The sequence below is a fragment of the Phocoena sinus genome, chromosome 5 (assembly GCF_008692025.1).
Source record: "Phocoena sinus isolate mPhoSin1 chromosome 5, mPhoSin1.pri, whole genome shotgun sequence".
NCBI lineage: Eukaryota > Metazoa > Chordata > Mammalia > Artiodactyla > Phocoenidae > Phocoena > Phocoena sinus.
The window spans coordinates 17,170,477-17,188,085 of record NC_045767.1 but is presented as its reverse complement, the minus strand read 5'-3'; positions in this window follow the sequence as shown (position 1 = coordinate 17,188,085).

Here is a 17,609-nt window from a genome sequence, read left to right as displayed (position 1 = left end):
CACTTGCTTGAAATTCTGCAGTTTTCTGCATAATTATTTCTTGAAGGCTCACATTTGCTGCGTGAGAATGGAAGGGAGAAACATATATATAGATCTATATTCTATCTATCTGTCTATATACATATATATAGATAGATATTCTATCTATCTGTCTATATACATATATATAGATCTATATTCTATCTATCTGTCTATATATGGCTCACATTGGCTATGTCCAGTATGAGATTCAGAGCTTGACACTCCAGAAACATGTTTAATTGAATTAAAGCTGAACTCTGATCAGTAATGGATAATTATAAGTTATTACCATATTTCACAAAAATATTATCTATCTGTGGTTTTTATTTTCCAAATTATAGGCATACATTTTCCAAATATCAATTTACATTCATGGTGAACTAGAAGATTTTTCTGTTTTGTTTCTTTGAAAAATATATATTGAACACTTAACAGTCCTCAATTCTTAGCTATTCCTGTTGACTTCTGAAATGTTGAGAAGTGAAAACTTTGATTAAATGCTATGCCAGGGAAGATCTATCTATCTATCTATCTATCTATCTATCTATCTATCTATAGATAGATATAGATAGATATATAGTGCATTAGTCTGCCTATCATAAAATAAGAGCTGACACGTACCTACCATATAAGACTATTTTAAAATCTGAGTCATTTAATTTAATATTTACAGATTTAGGAGGCTGGATGGCAGTCATGTAAATATAAATCATTATTATCATTGCTATTTTCAGGTTTTAGTGGGGACTTGCAAAACAAAAACCCAAAATCTTGTCTCTTTTGCTTTGCTCTGTAATCTTAAGTATTCTTTATTTCCAAAAAAGGAGAGACAGCAGAGAAAAAAAAAATGGCAACTGGCATTGAGAAAAACCCTTCTGTGCATTCCAGTGTCTCTTACTTCTTCTGCCAGCGAAGCCATGTGCTCGTGTTACTCAAATTGGATGCAGGTGTGTGTCCATGCACACTCGTAAAACCACATAACAAATGGAGAAAATGGAGCAAAACAACAAACCACTCAGAGACTTTGGGAGAGAAAAATGCCCAGCAATGAAGCTTACTTCACATTCCTTGTACGTACATCCAGTCAGACTTCTCAGTGTAGGCAATTAACTCCCAAAATCCTGGTTCTAAGATTGGGATCTCTTGTAAAGAGAACCAAAGGGAGCTCAAATCCCTGATGGACATTCTATCTGATGGCCTCTTTGAAATGCATATCATTTGTTTAAGACTTTTGTTGTTGTTGTTATCCACAAAGGCCAGGCCTATTTCATTACGATTTTGCTAACTGCAATAATCTACGTTTGAACACTGTAATAAGCCAGTTCCACTAAATTGTAAATATTTCATATTATACATGACATAGGATCTATTGATACCCTTATATTCTACACTTGAGGGTTTTTGGAACTTTCCCCTTTTTGGGAAAGATAAATTACGCTGTGACTGTTTTAGTACTTTTAAAAAGCACTTGCACATAAAGAAACCAAAAGAACTCTTTGAATCTTTATTCTTTTTCAGAGCTCACCAGCTTTGCTAAAAGTTCCACCATTCATCTAAGTCTTTGAGCACATACAGCGTTGTTAATTTTTTATTCTATTTTCCATATGACTCTGTCACTTTGGTGCCATATGAAGGATGTGTCAGATGTTTTGAGAGGGGAGCTTTTGACCATCTAGAATGAATTATTGACATATTTCTGTGTGTTATTAGTCTTTGTAATTTGACTTCCATTGTATCTCTCAGTTTTATATTTGAAATATTTTTATTTACATTTATTTTCATTTAAGTTACTCTTGGTGTCCTATTTCAATTAATGGGCAATAGGTTTTGAATAAATCTGTAACTAGTTAGTCAATTAATTAAAATGTTATAAATTATATACCCTTGTCTGTAAGATAACTTATGAACAGTGTTAAAGAGAGAAGACAAATTGAAGAGATATAAAGGATATCATATTTTCTTTATTAAGTAAATATTGTAAGAATGAACAGATCAAATGTATAACTTGTATTTCATATCCTCTGAAAGGCTATTGGGAATGATATAAAGCTTTAATTTCTGAGGTGCTTGTACATGTTCTCTGATAAAGTCATAAACTGCCCATTCTAGCTGAATCTCCACTTTTCTCTCATAGAGCCATACCCGTAGGCAAAACCTTACTGCAATTGTGCATTCTTAACTTTTTCATTTTACCATTCATTTTGAAAATAATTTAACATTAATCCTATTCACATTATGTATAAATTGAATCTGCTTTTTAACATGTACTTTTATGCTTGCTGACACTTAGAAAGATCTCTCAACATCAGTGTTTTGGTACCAACACAACAGGCTGGTTATTAATTTGCTTGTCATTCCCAGGTTCAGTTCAACAATTGGCTTTGGAGCCTCTGTCATTATATTGTACTTTAGGTTAACTGTACATTTATTGATTGCAACTTAGAAGATGTTGGAATATATTAGTTTTCTTGTCATTGATATTAGGAGAAAGAAGATAAAAACCGACATTAGTCCAGTAGACCAGTGATTTGGATCTGGAACTAATGAATTCCAGTTGTTAATGAATTCTGATTTGGAACAAAGAGTTTGAAAATTTGGTTCATAATCTTATGTCCTAATTTGGGATGTAAACAAGTGAGTAAGTTAAGGATCAAGTGGAATCAATAAAGCAAGTGTAGTATGGACTAAAATAGCTGATGAACATGAGTTAAGTACGAGTTTTAAAGGTACCATATTTTAGCTCATTTTTTTTGCAAAGGGAATGAAAATAGAGCAAAGCCTAAAACAAAAACTACGCATTATAATATAATTATGAAAAGTATGTAAGGTAAAAAATTCTCTTGTCTGGAAAGCATGTCCTAGTTATCCAGTTTCTATGAAGCAGGGGCATTAAACTGTTTAAATGGGTTATACAAGGGAAGACTCATCTCTTATGGCCAGAACAGAACTGTCTTTGCTCTTGGTCTTAACTTCTTTTGGTAGTGTCTCATTATCTTATACTCAGGGCAAGTTTTGCTCACTTGGGTCAAAGGTCTAAATATGAATATTAAGTCTCAGAGCAGAGGAAGCTAGATATCCTGGGGTTTGTTTGTTTGTTTGTTTGTTTCGTTTGGCTGCATTGTGTCTTCATTGCTGTGCGTGGGCTTTCTCTAGTTGCGGCGAGCAGGGGCTACTCTTCGTTGAGGTGCGCAGGCTTCTCATTGCAGTGGCTTCTCTTGTTGCGGAGCACGGGCTCTAGGCGCCCAGGCTTCAGTAGCTGCAGCACACGGGCTCAGTAGTTGTGGCTCACGGGCTCTAGAGAGCAGGATGGGTAGTTGTGGCGCACGGGGTCAGTTGCTCCGCGGCATGTGGGATCTTCCCGGACCAGAGATCAAACCGTGTTCCCTGCATCGGCAGGCGGATTCTTAACCACTGCGCCACCAGGGAAGTCCCTATCCTGGCCTTCATATTCATGTCTTGAATGCCAAAAGAAACCCAGGTTTGCTTCCTACCAGAAGCAGTAAGTTTCAGAGGAGTTGAAAAGGAAGGAAAGGGAAATCGGAGGGAGAAAAATGTGAGATGATGGAAGGAAATGGAGAAATATTTAGTAAGGGAACAGGCATTTTAAAATTATGAATGCAGAAACATACTCTGATTCATTCTTTGTATGTATGTTTATTTTCTATTTTATTATTAATAGTAATAAAATTCACCAACATATATTTCTCAATTTCTATTTTACTTTATGTATAACCATTTTATATATTCTTTTACTTTCATTGTTGAACTATATACTTTAAGCAGTTTTTTAGTTGGAGATTGTAATGTGTTTGTATGAAAATTTCTTTTCTCATATTCTCAAAGGATAGTTTAACTGTTTATATAACTCTAAGTTAGTAGTTTTTCCCCTCTCTGAGCATTGATGATTTTAGCCCAATGCCTTATATAATCTATTGTCACTGGTAAGAAGTTGGCTCCTGTCAGTCTGAAGACAATATTTCTTTTCTCATTGGTGGCATTGAAAATTTTCTTCTTATCCTAACATTCTCCAGATCTCTGTGCTGTGTTAAGGTGGAAATTTTATTTCACTCTGCTCTGCACTTTCGAATCAAGGACTACTTTTTATTATGTCGTCTTATTTTAATTCCTGAAAAATTTCTACCACTTTTAAAAAATGTTCCTTCTGTCATTTCTGCTATCTTCATCTTGAACTTATATTAGAAACATGTTGGAGATTCTTTATCCTACCTTCTTTCTGTTTCTTAACAGGTTTTAGCTTTTTCTTCTCTTTCTGGTAAACTGCCAGGGTAATATGTTCTAATTCATTAATTTTTAGTATCAATATATGGTGGACACAATCTAAGGTAACCCCAATGGGTCATGCCCTTGTATGAGCCACTTCCTTAAGTATGGACTGAATCTAAGACTTCCTCTTAACCAACTGAATATGGCAAAAGTGATGGGGCATCACTCTATTGATGAGGTTGTATTACATAGACTCTGTCTTAGCAGATTACAGTGAAAGGCTCTCCTGGTGATCTTGAAGAAGTAAACTGTCGTGCTATTGAATGTCTATGGAGAGGACCATGTGGTAAGGAAATATGGGCAACCTCTAGGATTTGAGGGCCTCGGTCCTACAACTACAAAATTTCTTCCAGCAACCACCTGTTGCTGAAGACAAAGGCCCAAAATCCAGGGAGGACACAGCTCAGCCAATACCTTGCTAGCACTCTTAGGAGTTCTGAGCAGAAGACCGAGGTAAGTCTTGCCCAGACTCCTGATCCATGGAAACAGTGAGATAATAAATGTGTGTCATTTTCAGCTGCCAAATTTATGGTAATTTGTTGCACAGCAATAGAAAATTAATATAAACTAATATTTCCTACTTAATATTTATAATTCTAAATGTGTTCTTTTACTTCAGTGAATGTATTTTTTTTTGCCAAGATTTCTAATTTACTGTTTTAATACAATATCCACCTTATAAAAAACTTTCCACTTCCTTTTGTTTCAATTTTATTGCTCATTTTTTAGATGTTCTTTTATTTGCCTCAGTGAAGATCCTAACAATACATACTTTAAAATAGTTTTCAAGGACCAAGTCTTAGTATGGCAGCCCTGAGACTTCTGGTCTGGGTGATTCTGGAACTATCACAGATTTAGTTACCAAGTCAACAGGTGGATTGGCTCATTTCCTGGTAGAAGGGTTTTGTTTTTGATCTCCCACCTTTCTAGACATTGTACTTGTTCTAAACAACAGCCCCTCAGCAACTGTTAGAATCTTTTCATAAGAGGGGAATTGTACCTGGTCTCTAGTTTCAAGCGGTAAGTGTGTTTGTAGTCCTTGCATCTGAGTAGTTTCTTTAGTCCACTTAACCTAAGGCTACTAAACTTCTGAGGCTTCTTCCTTACTTCTCCCACCCAGCACAAGATGGTTTATTAACTTGCATTTCTATTCCTCTTCATATTTACAAAGATATTTATCTTGTTTTGATCATGACTTATTAACCTAGTCTTTTTTCTTTTAAAACTATTAATCTAGCATTATGAGATACTTGGAGTGCACTCTGGGGAGGAGGTGAAAGGGGGTATTTTTTTTCAGTTATTACATGTCAGTGTTTACTTTCAAGTGAGCTGGAAATTCATCTTTAGAGCCATCTTCTTTTCTTCTCCTTTTTTTGTTTTTTAAAGATTGATTTTTATTTATTTTTGGCTGCGTTGGGTCTTCGTTGCTGCGTGCGGGCTTTCTCTAGTTGTGGCGAGCAGGGGCTACTCTTCATTGTGGTGCGTGGGATTCTACTTGCGGTGGCTTCTCTTGTTGTGGAGCACAGGCTCTAGGTGTGTGGGCTTCAGTAGTTGTGGCTCACGGGCTCAGCAGTTGTCGTACGTGGGCTCTAGAGCTCAGGCTCAGTAGTTGTGGCGCATGGGCTTAGTTGCTCTGCAGCATGTGAGATCTTCCCAGACCAGGGATCGAACCCATGTTCCCTGAATTGGCAGGTGGCTTCTTATCCACTGCACCACCGGAGAAGTCCCCTTTTCTCCTTTTTAAATTTAAAGCACATCATGTGCATCTGTTTTAATTTGTACTTCTGATTACTTAGGCTAAGGCTCCATTCATTCTTTCAATTATACAAGCTTGGTGTGTTATTAAGGATAGTATACAATTTGGAATGGCAAAAATTGAGATCATGCATAGGATAAGATTTAATAATTTCAAATATGTGTCATGTGGCTTTCATTAATGGATACTATAATGATTAGGATTTGACCAAGAGCTGGAAAAAACACATATTGACTCCAGTTTACCCTTCTTATTTACTCTAAAGCTGGATGGAAGTAACAGACTATTTAGGGTCACTCTTGTTCTAGTTTGCTACCCCTCTGGAAAACTTTGAGCTTTGAAATTCATACTCTATTTAATAAAACTACCAAAATTATATAGCAAAAGTCAAATGCAATATTAATTAAAATGTAGGTTTCCTAACTTATCTTTCTACCTTCAGCTATTCCTGGATGATTAGAGCAATTATTTACGTAGGACTCTCTCTGATTATGAAAAAGAGGGCAAGAAGTTCATTTAACTAGAGGCCCTCTGAATTTTTATAAATCACTGGCTTTTCAAATTTCTGCATTAGCTTTGGAGAAGAGGCACCAGTGCAATCCCAACATTCCTCTGGCACCCCCCTTCACAAGATGTTAAGTGTATTGATAGCTCTGTTGATTCTACCCAAAGAAGCCAGGTAAAGCTGAGAACAGTGGGGACTCTACAAAAGGGTGGATTAGAGAAATGAATGTCAACCAGCTCTCATCTCTTTTACTCTTTCCAGTAGTGAGCAGATTACTATTTACCAATGCACTGATTCTAAAGCATATTCTTTCTTTTCTCCCCACTTCTTTATTTTTTCTTTTGCGGTATGTGGGCCTCCCACTGTTGTGGCCTCTCCCGTTGCGGAGCACAGGCTCCGGACGCACAGGCCCAGCGGCCATGGCTCACGGGCCCAGCCTCTCCGCGGCATGTGGGATCCTCCCGGACCGGGGCATGAACCTGTGTCCCCTGCATCGGCAGGCAGACTCCCAACCACTGCGCCACCAGGGAAGCCCTCTCCCCACTTCTGACGTCAGGATACCTTATCAATGGCATCTTACGATTACTATTGACCAGAAATGGATAAATTCCTAGAAACATACAACTTACCAAGGCCAATGATGAAGAAATAGAAAATCTGAACAAATCAATAATGAGTAAGAAGACTGCATCAGTAATCAAAAATCCCCCCCGCCCCCCAGAAAACCTGGGCTAGATGCTTTCCCTGCTCTCATTTAAAGAAGAATTAATACCAACACTTCTCAAACTTTTCCAGAAAATTGAAGAGGAGGGGACACTCCCAAACTCATTTTACAAGATGAGCATTCTCCTGATACTGAAGTCAGATAAGGACACTACAAGAAACAAAACTACAGGGCAATATCCCTGACGAATGTACATGTAAAAATTCTCAACAGAATGTTAGCAACCTGAATCAACAGCACATTAAAAAGATCATACCCTGCAGTCAAGTAAGATTTACCCCTGGGATGCAAGCATGGTTCAACCTATGCAAATCAATAAATGTGGTATACCACATTAATAGAATGAAAGATAAAAGCCATATGATGCAGAAAAATAGATCCATAGGAAGTGATTGACAAAATACAATTATTTTATGACAAAAGCTATCCACAAACTGGGTATAGAAGGAACATACCTCAACATAATAAAAGCTATATATGACAAGCTCACAGCTACTGTCATAGTCAATGATGAAAAGTTAGACTTTTCCTGGGCTTCCCTGGTGACACAGTGGTTGAGAGTCCGCCTGCCAATGTAGGGGACACGGGTTCGTGCCCCGGTCCAGGAAGATCCCACATGCCATGGAGCGGCTGGGCCTGTGAGCCATGGCTGCTGAGCCTGCGCGTCCGGAGGCTGTGCTCTGCAATGGGAGAGGACACAACAGTGAGAGGCCCGAGTACCGCAAAAAAAAAAAAAAAGTTAGACTTTTCCTAAAAGTTAAGGAATAAACAAGAGTGCTCATCTTCACTTTCCCTATTCAACATAGTTCTAGAAGTGACAGCCAATGCAATTAAGAAAAAAAAATCCAAACCAGAAAGGAAGAAGTAAAATTGACTTTGTTTGTAGATGATATAATCTTAAATAGAGAAAATCCTAAAATCTCCACTGAAAATCTGTTGGAACTGAAAAATAAATTCAGTAAAGTTGTAGGATGCAAAATCAACAAACAGAAACCAGTTGTGTTCCTATACACTAACAAAAAACTATCTGAAAAGGAAAGAAAACAATCCCATTTAATAGCATCAAAAACAAAACAAAATACATAGAAATTTAACCAAGGAGGTGAAAGATTTATACATAGAAAACTATAAGACTTTGATGAAAGAAATCGAAGACAAAAGTAAATGGAAAATATCCCATGTTAATGGATCAGAATAGTTAATATTGTTAAAATGTCCCTGCTACACAAAGCCATCTATAGATTCAGTGCAATTCCTATCAAAATTCCCATGTCATTTTTCACAGAAACAGAAAAAAACAATCCTAAAATTTCTATGGAACCACAAAAGACCTCAAATGGCCAAAACAATCTTGAGAGAGAAGAACAAACCTGGAAGCATATTACTTCCTGATTTCAAACTGTACCATGCTATAGTAATCAAAATAGTATGGTGCTGTTGTAAAAATAGACACATAGACAAATAGAACAGAGTCGAGAGGGTAGAAATAAACTTCTCATTATATAGTCCACTAATACTTGACAAGGAAGCCAATAATACTCAATGGGGAAAGGATGATCTCTTCAATAAATGGTATTGGGAAAACTGGATAATCACATGCAAAAGAATGAAATTAGACCCCTGCCTTGCGTCACTCACAAAAATTAACTCAAGATGGATTAAAGACTTAAACATAAGACCTGACACCATAAAACTCCTAGAAAAAAAACATAGAGAAGAAGCTCCTTGACATTAGTCTTGGAAATGATGTTTTGGATATGATATCAAAAGAGCAAGCAACAGGGCTTCCCTGGTGGCGCAGTCCTCCTGCTGATGCAGGGGATGTGGGTTTGTGCCCTGGTCTGGGAAGATCCCACATGCCGCGGAGTGGCTGTGCCCGTGAGCCATGACCGCTGAGCCTGCGCATCCGGAGCCTGTGCTCTGCGACGGGAGAGACCACAACAGTGAGAGGCCCATGTACCGCAAAAAAAAAAAAAAAAGCAAGCAACAAAAATAAAAACAAGTAGAGCTACATCAAATGAAATAGTTTCTGCACAGCAAAAGGAACAATTAACAAAATGAAAAGGAAAGCTACAGAATAGTAGGAAATATTTTCAAATCATATTTCTGATGAGGGGTTAATATCCAAACTATATAAGGAACTAACTCATACAACTCAATATCAAAAAACAATCCAAATAAAAAATGGACAGAGGAACTGAATACATATTTTTTCAAAGGAGACATACAGATGGCCAACAGACACAGGAAAATATATTCAACATCACTAATCATCAGGCAAATGCAAATCAAAACCTCAATGAGGTGTCACCTCACGTCTGTTAGAATGGCTATCATCAAACAGATAAGATATAACAAGTGTTGGTGAAGATGTAGAGAAAAGGGAACCCTTTTCTGCACCATTGGTGGGAATGCAAACTGGTACATCCATTATGGAAAACAACATAGAGTTTCCCCCCAAATTAAAAATAGAACTACCGTATGATTCAGCAATTCCACTTCTGGGTATATACCTAAAGGAAATGAAATTAAGATCTTGAAGGGATATATGCACTCCTATATTCATTGCAACATTATTCACAATAGCCAAGATGTAAACAACCTACGTGTCTATCTATGGATGAATGGATAAGGGTGTGGTATGTATATACACAATGGTATGTTATTTAGTGATGGGAAAGAAGGAAATCCTGCCATCTGTGACAATACAGATGAAATATGTGCACATTATACTAAGTGAAATAAGTCAAACAGGGAAAGACCAATACTGTATATCACTTACATGTGGAAGCTAAAGAAGCTGAACTCATAGAGTGGAACGATGGTTGCAGGGGCTGGGGGGTGGGAGAAATGGGGAGATGTTGGTCAAAGGTACAAACTTCAAGTCATAAGATGAATACGTTCTAGGGATCTAATGTACTGCATAGTGATTATAATCAACAATACTGTATTATATACGTCAAAATTGCTAAGAAGGTAGATCTTAAATGTTCTCACCACAAAAAAGAGGTGGTAATTACGTGAGATGATGGAAGTATTAATAATGCTACTTTGGTAATCAGTTTACAATATATAAGTATCAAATCAACACAGTAAGTATATCTTAAACTTACACAAAGTAAGTATATGTCGATCATAGCTCTTTAAGTAAAGCTGGAAAAAACTATTGAACAGGGCGTTGTTGAGCTGCACTTGGCATTGATTATATACGTATAAATGTCTGTCTTCTCCTCAGTCCTATACTTTTATTAGTCACCCTTTCCTTTAATAGCAAAACAAAACAAAAGAAAAAGTTGCAAATCCCATTCCACACACTAGACTACAGCTGCCAAACTCTCCCTTTCCTTCCCGATGAAAGGGTATAAGTTGTCTTCAGAGCACACATTATTCTGTTCAGTTCATGCTGTTACAACTTCTCTCTTTTCACCTGGTTGCTTGTGGTTTTTCAGATTATTTTCTTCTCTTTATGCATGAAAGATAAAGCCCTCTCTGCCATTTCTTACACAGAGCTCTGCTGAACCAAGGCTAATACATAAGACAAGCTTTAATGAAGTTTTTAAGGTAAAGGAAACCAATTAAAATACAAAATAACACATGACAGATTCTGTAAATGTACTTTTTATCATGGAATTTATCATGGACTCTAGCCCTCAACTATGTTGCTGGGATTTTACTGTTTCTGGACCTTTTTCTTATCTTCTATGCCAGGACATTGCTTCTTTTTCTAGGTACCAGCAGAAAATTCCAAATTTCTTGTTATTATTAGTCATCTAAATGACACCTATTTGGCTATACCTAATGGTCCTTGTTGTTCTTTTTTTTTTGGTGGTACGCTGGCCTCTCACTGTTGTGGCCTCTCCCGTTGCGGAGCACAGGCACTGGATGCGCAGGCTCAGTGGCCATGGCTCACGGGCCTAGCCGCTCCGCGGCATGTGGGATCTTCCCGGACTGGGGCACGAACCCGTGTCCCCTGCATCGGCAGGTGGACTCTCAACCATCGAGCCACCAGGGAAGCCCCTTGTTCTTAACTGATAACCAAACCAAGACTTTTGCCTGTTAAAAGAATTATCTCTTTTAGAGATAAATTATTGTCACTCTTTTAGAAAGCGTATACAACTATGATTTAAAAAATACTAAATTGTTTTTAGTATTTAAAAAAATACTAATTTTTTTCTCTTTACCTATTATTTTCATATTTCCAACTGCCTCTAGACTTTACCTCTTGGATGCTCTATAGTTAATAGCTCAAACTGACAGTGTTAAAGAATAAAATTCAAAATGTTGAAAACTAAGCTCATCATAAAGACCTTCAAAACCTCTTCCTCCCTTTTTGTCTCACATCTCAGTGATCAACACCCACCTAATTGTCCAGATGTACAATCTGGGCATCATCCTAGATTCTTCCCTCTTAGTCAGTCCCCAAGTTCAATCATGATATTTTATCCATTCCACATGGTAGAAATTTCTGGAATCTGATAAAGTTTTCTTCACCTCTCCTGTCTTTGTGTAGGTTAGTATCAGCTATACATCTCAGCTCCATGTCTCCATTATTTTTTCCCTCCAATTGAGTGAGTTTCTGGAAGGCAGAACCCAAGGTTGCCTCATGATTTCCACCTCCGGGTGTTTGCAGCTTGTATAATCCCCTCACCTCGAGTTTGGTGGGATCTGTGACTCGCTTCCTGATAACAGGGTAAATGATATGAATAACAAGAATACGGCAAATGTGATGGGATATCACCACTTTTTAATTGAAGCCTTGTGAGACCCTAAGCAGAGGCCCCATCTAAGTCATACCTGGATTTCTGAGCCACAAAACTGTGAGATAGTAGTGTGCTTTGTTTTACACTGCTAAGTTTGTAGAAATTTATTATGTAGCGATAGATAGCTAATACATATTTCTTACGTAAACTATGTGATCAGGTTACTCCTCAGCAGAAAAAGTCTATTAATGACATCATTTCCCGCAGAACTAAGCCAAGACTCTTAGCAAGACCCTTCCCTCCCTGACCCTTCCCTAGATTTCTATGAATGCTGAATTTCTGTTAGCTTATTGAATGAGGCATTTTCTCCTCTTTAGATCTTTGCACGTATTCCTCTTTCTACTTTGACTGTTCTCCCCTGGCTGTTTCTCTTTCCCTAATGGACTTCCTTCTTTTGTTAACTAATTCCTTCACTTCAATTCTGGTTTAGATATGACTATTTCTGGAAAGCTTTCTCTGACCAAGGAAGCTAGAGGCACCCTTTCATTGTTTTTTCTATCAAAATGCTTTCCATACATCATTATAATTGCTGGTTTAATTGTCTCTTCTTCTCACTGGAGTCAATAAAATATGAGAGAAAAGATCATGTCTGTTTTGCTCATAAATTGTCTATCCTCTGCATCTGACCCAGAGTTAAGGCTCATTAATTATCTATTTCATGAATAAATGAATGACTTACTACAAACTAGAGACTAAATTTGGCAAATATCACATGTAGTGCCAATAATTAGAACCACAGGACACTGTCTTGATGGGGAGTCACAGGAGCATCTGTATTATGCAGCCTTAAGGTGATGCCTAAGGCTCAGACCAGTTTTCCATCCTCTCCTATCTTTCCTTGTAGCCTCAGCTAGCTTTTTTCCTTGCCTCTAAAGCTTCTTACATCCACTCTGTTCTTTGGTGTTCTCCCTACTAAGGCAGTATCCATTTCTCCTACAAAGCCATGTCCATACATCCTTTTTTTTGTCGTTGTTACAATTATCGATAGTAACAAAAGCTGGGAAGTTACAAAACTTAAATAGTCTGATTTATATAGCTCATACCGTCATAGTCCGTGATGAAAATTTACAAATTCCCTTTTGGAACAATAACTGGAACTTCTAAAAGTTTCCTTTCTAGTCCACTTTGTACCTCTAACTTTTGAGTCTATTCTACAGACAATACTCAATGAAACATCCATCCTTAAATTCTGATTTCAAAGATAAGGATGTACAGATTCTTTCTCTTTTCCTGCCTTTACAATAAGAAATCAAAATAGATCGTTAAGTGACTTTTTATCTTAATGGATAATTTGCATCTCTGAAGATTTCTGTTTTATCAGGACCTCTACTTTAGCCAGAACAATCATTTTGAATCATTTGTCTTGAACATTTCCTGGAATTGCTGCTAAAATTTATTACAAATGGTCTTTCTAATCAGAATGTACTTAGAATTCTTTGAATAAACTGTGATTTTAGTTATATCTCAGTGATATTGTGATGATGGCATTATATTAAAGAATATAATTAACTAGCATAATTAGGGACAGATAGAAATACTGTCAAGCATATGATTTACCCCCCAGTGGTTAGAAATTAAAGGGCTATAAAATTAATAAAGTGATGAATTCACATTTGAAAACAATAACATACTTTTCTATGAAATATAAAGAGAAAAAAATCACATTCTTTGTTATACGAGCAGAATGAACTATTCTCCCTTGGTAACTAACTGTGATGGTATTACAAATCAGTCAGGTCTGGGAAGGACATGTTAAATCAGAAGTAAATAAAAACCTCATTACAAAGAATTTCCTTTCCTATATGTTATTCTTGCAATATTTGAAAAATAAAAAATACTTATCTTAATCTTCTAAAGTGTCAAGGGTTTCATACTACAAAATAAAAATTACATATCTTATTTTTATTACTATCAATTTTTTATTGGTGACATTTTTGAATGTTATTTTTCTTTTTGACACTTACCAACATCTGATAGTCTAGCCAGTAAGATATTGTGTTTCCTTCTTTCCTGTTTTAATAGATAAATATAGAGATGCATATTTTACCCTGCCTTTAGTATGAAGGGCCTTCTGTGCCATGATTTATTTTATATATATAAAAGAGCCTTGGCCAGATCATGAGGGTTATATTTTTAAATAACAAAGGGATCAGTGTGAGTACCTTTAGTTTTCTACTTTGAAAATAAATCATGTGAGTCAGATTTCTTAAACCACATGCTAAATTAAAAATATCATTGTCCTGGTAATGGATATTAAATAGCTTATTGATTTAGTTTCAACATTACCATTTTTTTCCCAGAGGATTCAAATACCCTCAATTGTGATTTGTAGGCAATATGCTAAGTATTGATTGCTACTATTATAATCTGTATTGTATGTTCATTACCTAGCATCAAAGAAAACAAAAACCCTACTAGAGTAAAATCCATTTTCAGATTGTTGTGATTTATTTTTAAAGAAAGATTTCAAATAATATTTTATTTGAATATATTCACTGAGCACATATTTTATACCAGACTCTCTGCTACCTATTACAGATTTCAAGCCGTATGGGCCACGATTCAAGCACTGATGGGACTTTATAATCTGGAGAAGTAGTAAAATTACTCTGATGAAAGGCAGTTCATAACCTCTTAAGTAGTTCAAAATGTGCATACAGAGGAAAAGGAATGTATCTAACTATGACAATTCAGGAAGTTGCCTCGAATCAATGGTAATCTGAACATTCATGGCACCTTAAGAGAAAGCGATGGGACTTCAGTGGATGATTGTGGGAGGACGGTGACAATTCTAGGTAAAGAGAAAGGCCAAAAGCAAAGACATAGAAGTGGAAAACGTTGTGGAATGGTGGATTTCATTAACTGGTTGACACACAAGTTATTTGCTCTGAAGTAGCATTTAAATGAATCATTTAAATATAATGGACAAAGCCTTATCCCAGCGCATAAACAGAAAAGCCTGTGTCAATGGCCTGATCCAGTATTTCCTGAGACTTAATCAAAAGAAATCCATGCTTTCTGCGTGGTAAGAAATCCTTGTTTGTGTCTATAAATGCATACTTAGGCACAATTATAGAATATCAATAAAAAATGCAATAATCTATGGACTGACTAGGCATTTAGAAGTCAACAGTTTGGTACTCAAACCCCAATTCTGAATTCACATCCCAAATCTTTCACAGGTTCAGACTAACACCAAGGCCTAATAACCCCATCTTGGCTGTTGTAGGACAAACCAAAATGTATGCCAGTTGAACAGCTGTTTTGAAATCTGTTACTTTGGAGACCCCAAGGGGCTTTCTGACCCCTAATCCTGCTGAGTTACAATGGATACCCTAACTGATGTCTGTGTTGCCAGTTCCCTTGTAAAGCAGGGTAATAGATGTCAGGATGAGGCAGGATGTTAGCAAAGGTCATTAGCTATACTTATAGGATTGGAAAACATCCAATTGTCAAGCAGAAGTGTGGCACTCGAACCAACACTATATCCTTTTTCCACGTGGCAACTTCCTTGCTTTCTCATGGGAAAAGAACATTGGAACATCACATAAATTGGCTTGTTAAATGTAAAGGGATATGCAAATGCACAGTGATCCATCGAAATATCAATGTTCATGATTGTGGTCTGCCTGTGTGTTTTAAAACCATTAGCTGTAGAACAAGCCATTATATAGTAAATTCTGTATAATCAGGAGGTAGTCATAATAACCTAAAACTTCTATTTAGTTTATATTAAATTATGGAGATGGATGTAGTATTTGTACATACCTACCCACCCAAGCTGAGATTTTTTTAAGTTTTAGAAAAAATAATTTGTTTAAAATTCCATTTTTTAACTAGTATTTTACAGCTACTATGTCTTTTCACCAAAGTTAATTGCAAATTATTTTACGCTACACAACATCAATTTGTCATGCTGTAGTTGGGCAAATAAAAGTAAGGCTTATGCTTCTCTAAGTAGTAATTTTACAACCTGTATCTGACAATGTCTTTTACTTTTGCCCCATCCTAACTTCCCTAGGAGATATTTGAATTTAGGATTCATGCGTTTCTCAGATATGGAAATAAACAATTCATTTTGGCCTGACAAAAAATCATTAAGCTATATTCAGATTACCTAGTGAATAACTCACTTCAACTGAGTGGGAAGTAAATTAATTGACATCAGGGTTCATGAGTCCTGGCTTCAAATAGCTAACCTAATTAGGATCACTAGTATTTTATAGTAAGCTAGAGATATGTATGTTTGCCAAATGGCATATTCATTCTTGACAAGTTCTTTTCATGTGAAAGCAACAAGATTCAGAAAGTGTTAAATCTAATTAGGATATAAATCTCTGGCAAAATTGCAATATAATATATGTTATGATCCATAATTTTACCTGAAATATTTTTATTATAAAGATTCTGGTTTCAACTTATATTAAGACTGAACTCTACCTCTACCATCTCCTTTTTAGTAATTTCAACTAATACAAAATCAGTTGCTATCCTTTCCCTTTTGCTCATTGTTACTTCTTGGAGAAGCTATTATTTATGAGTTTATAATGAATGAGTCTGGAGTTCTCACAATATCCACCATGGTAAAATTGGTTAATTTAGTAGACATAATTTTAGCTATGAAACATCAACTTATTTATTAGCCAACACTGTGATGTCCCAAGGACAAGAGTCAGGTCTTTTTTGTCTTTGTGACTGAAGTCCATGCTAAGCATAAGGCCTGCCACATGTTAGACACATAATTTGAATATTCAAAATACCAGAGGCACACATGTTTAGCCTATTTCATGATATTTCTGAACCCATATAGGCTCAAGACAAAGCTGTCAATTGTCTTACTAAAGTGATGGGTAATTATGTAGTCACCAGGAAGTAATTTAGAAAGAAACACTTTTAGACGTAAGTTCAAGTCTTTGTTTCACAGATAAGGTCTTTTAATGTTTTCTGCTTCTTAGGTTGCTCAATTTCAAGGGCTCACTTAGAGAAAATACATTTCCTGTACTTCTACTTCAAGATAGCAGCAGTGAGAGTCTCTAAAAATTGGGCTTTATAAATTATTGTACATGGATAAGAGCTTGATATTGGCAATGAAAATCTTTGATGAATTATCAATGACCTGATGTATATAATTACTCATTTCACAGTCAGTAACATAAATTGGAAAATATATTCTCTGGAACGAATAATCTTTATTATAAATATATGACATTTGCTTATGAAAAGCCAGCTTTGAATCTGGTGCAACACAGGCTTATTTTTCTGCTTTTAATTTATTTAAGATATTTAAAATATAATTTCACCCAAGAGAGTATTTTATTGTTATAAATAACATTGTATCATATTTCAAATAGCACATGATTATGATTAGTCAAATTCAGTAGATAAAATTCACTTAGAATTGTTATATTTTTGAAATGACATGCTAAGTCATTTCAAAGGATAATTTACCCTAGAAAATAGGGGAAAAAAGTTCATTTACAACGGCATGCTAGTTTAATATTGTTTCAGTTTAACATTTTAACTCATCTAATCATATGCCTTTGTCTCTGACTCAAACAA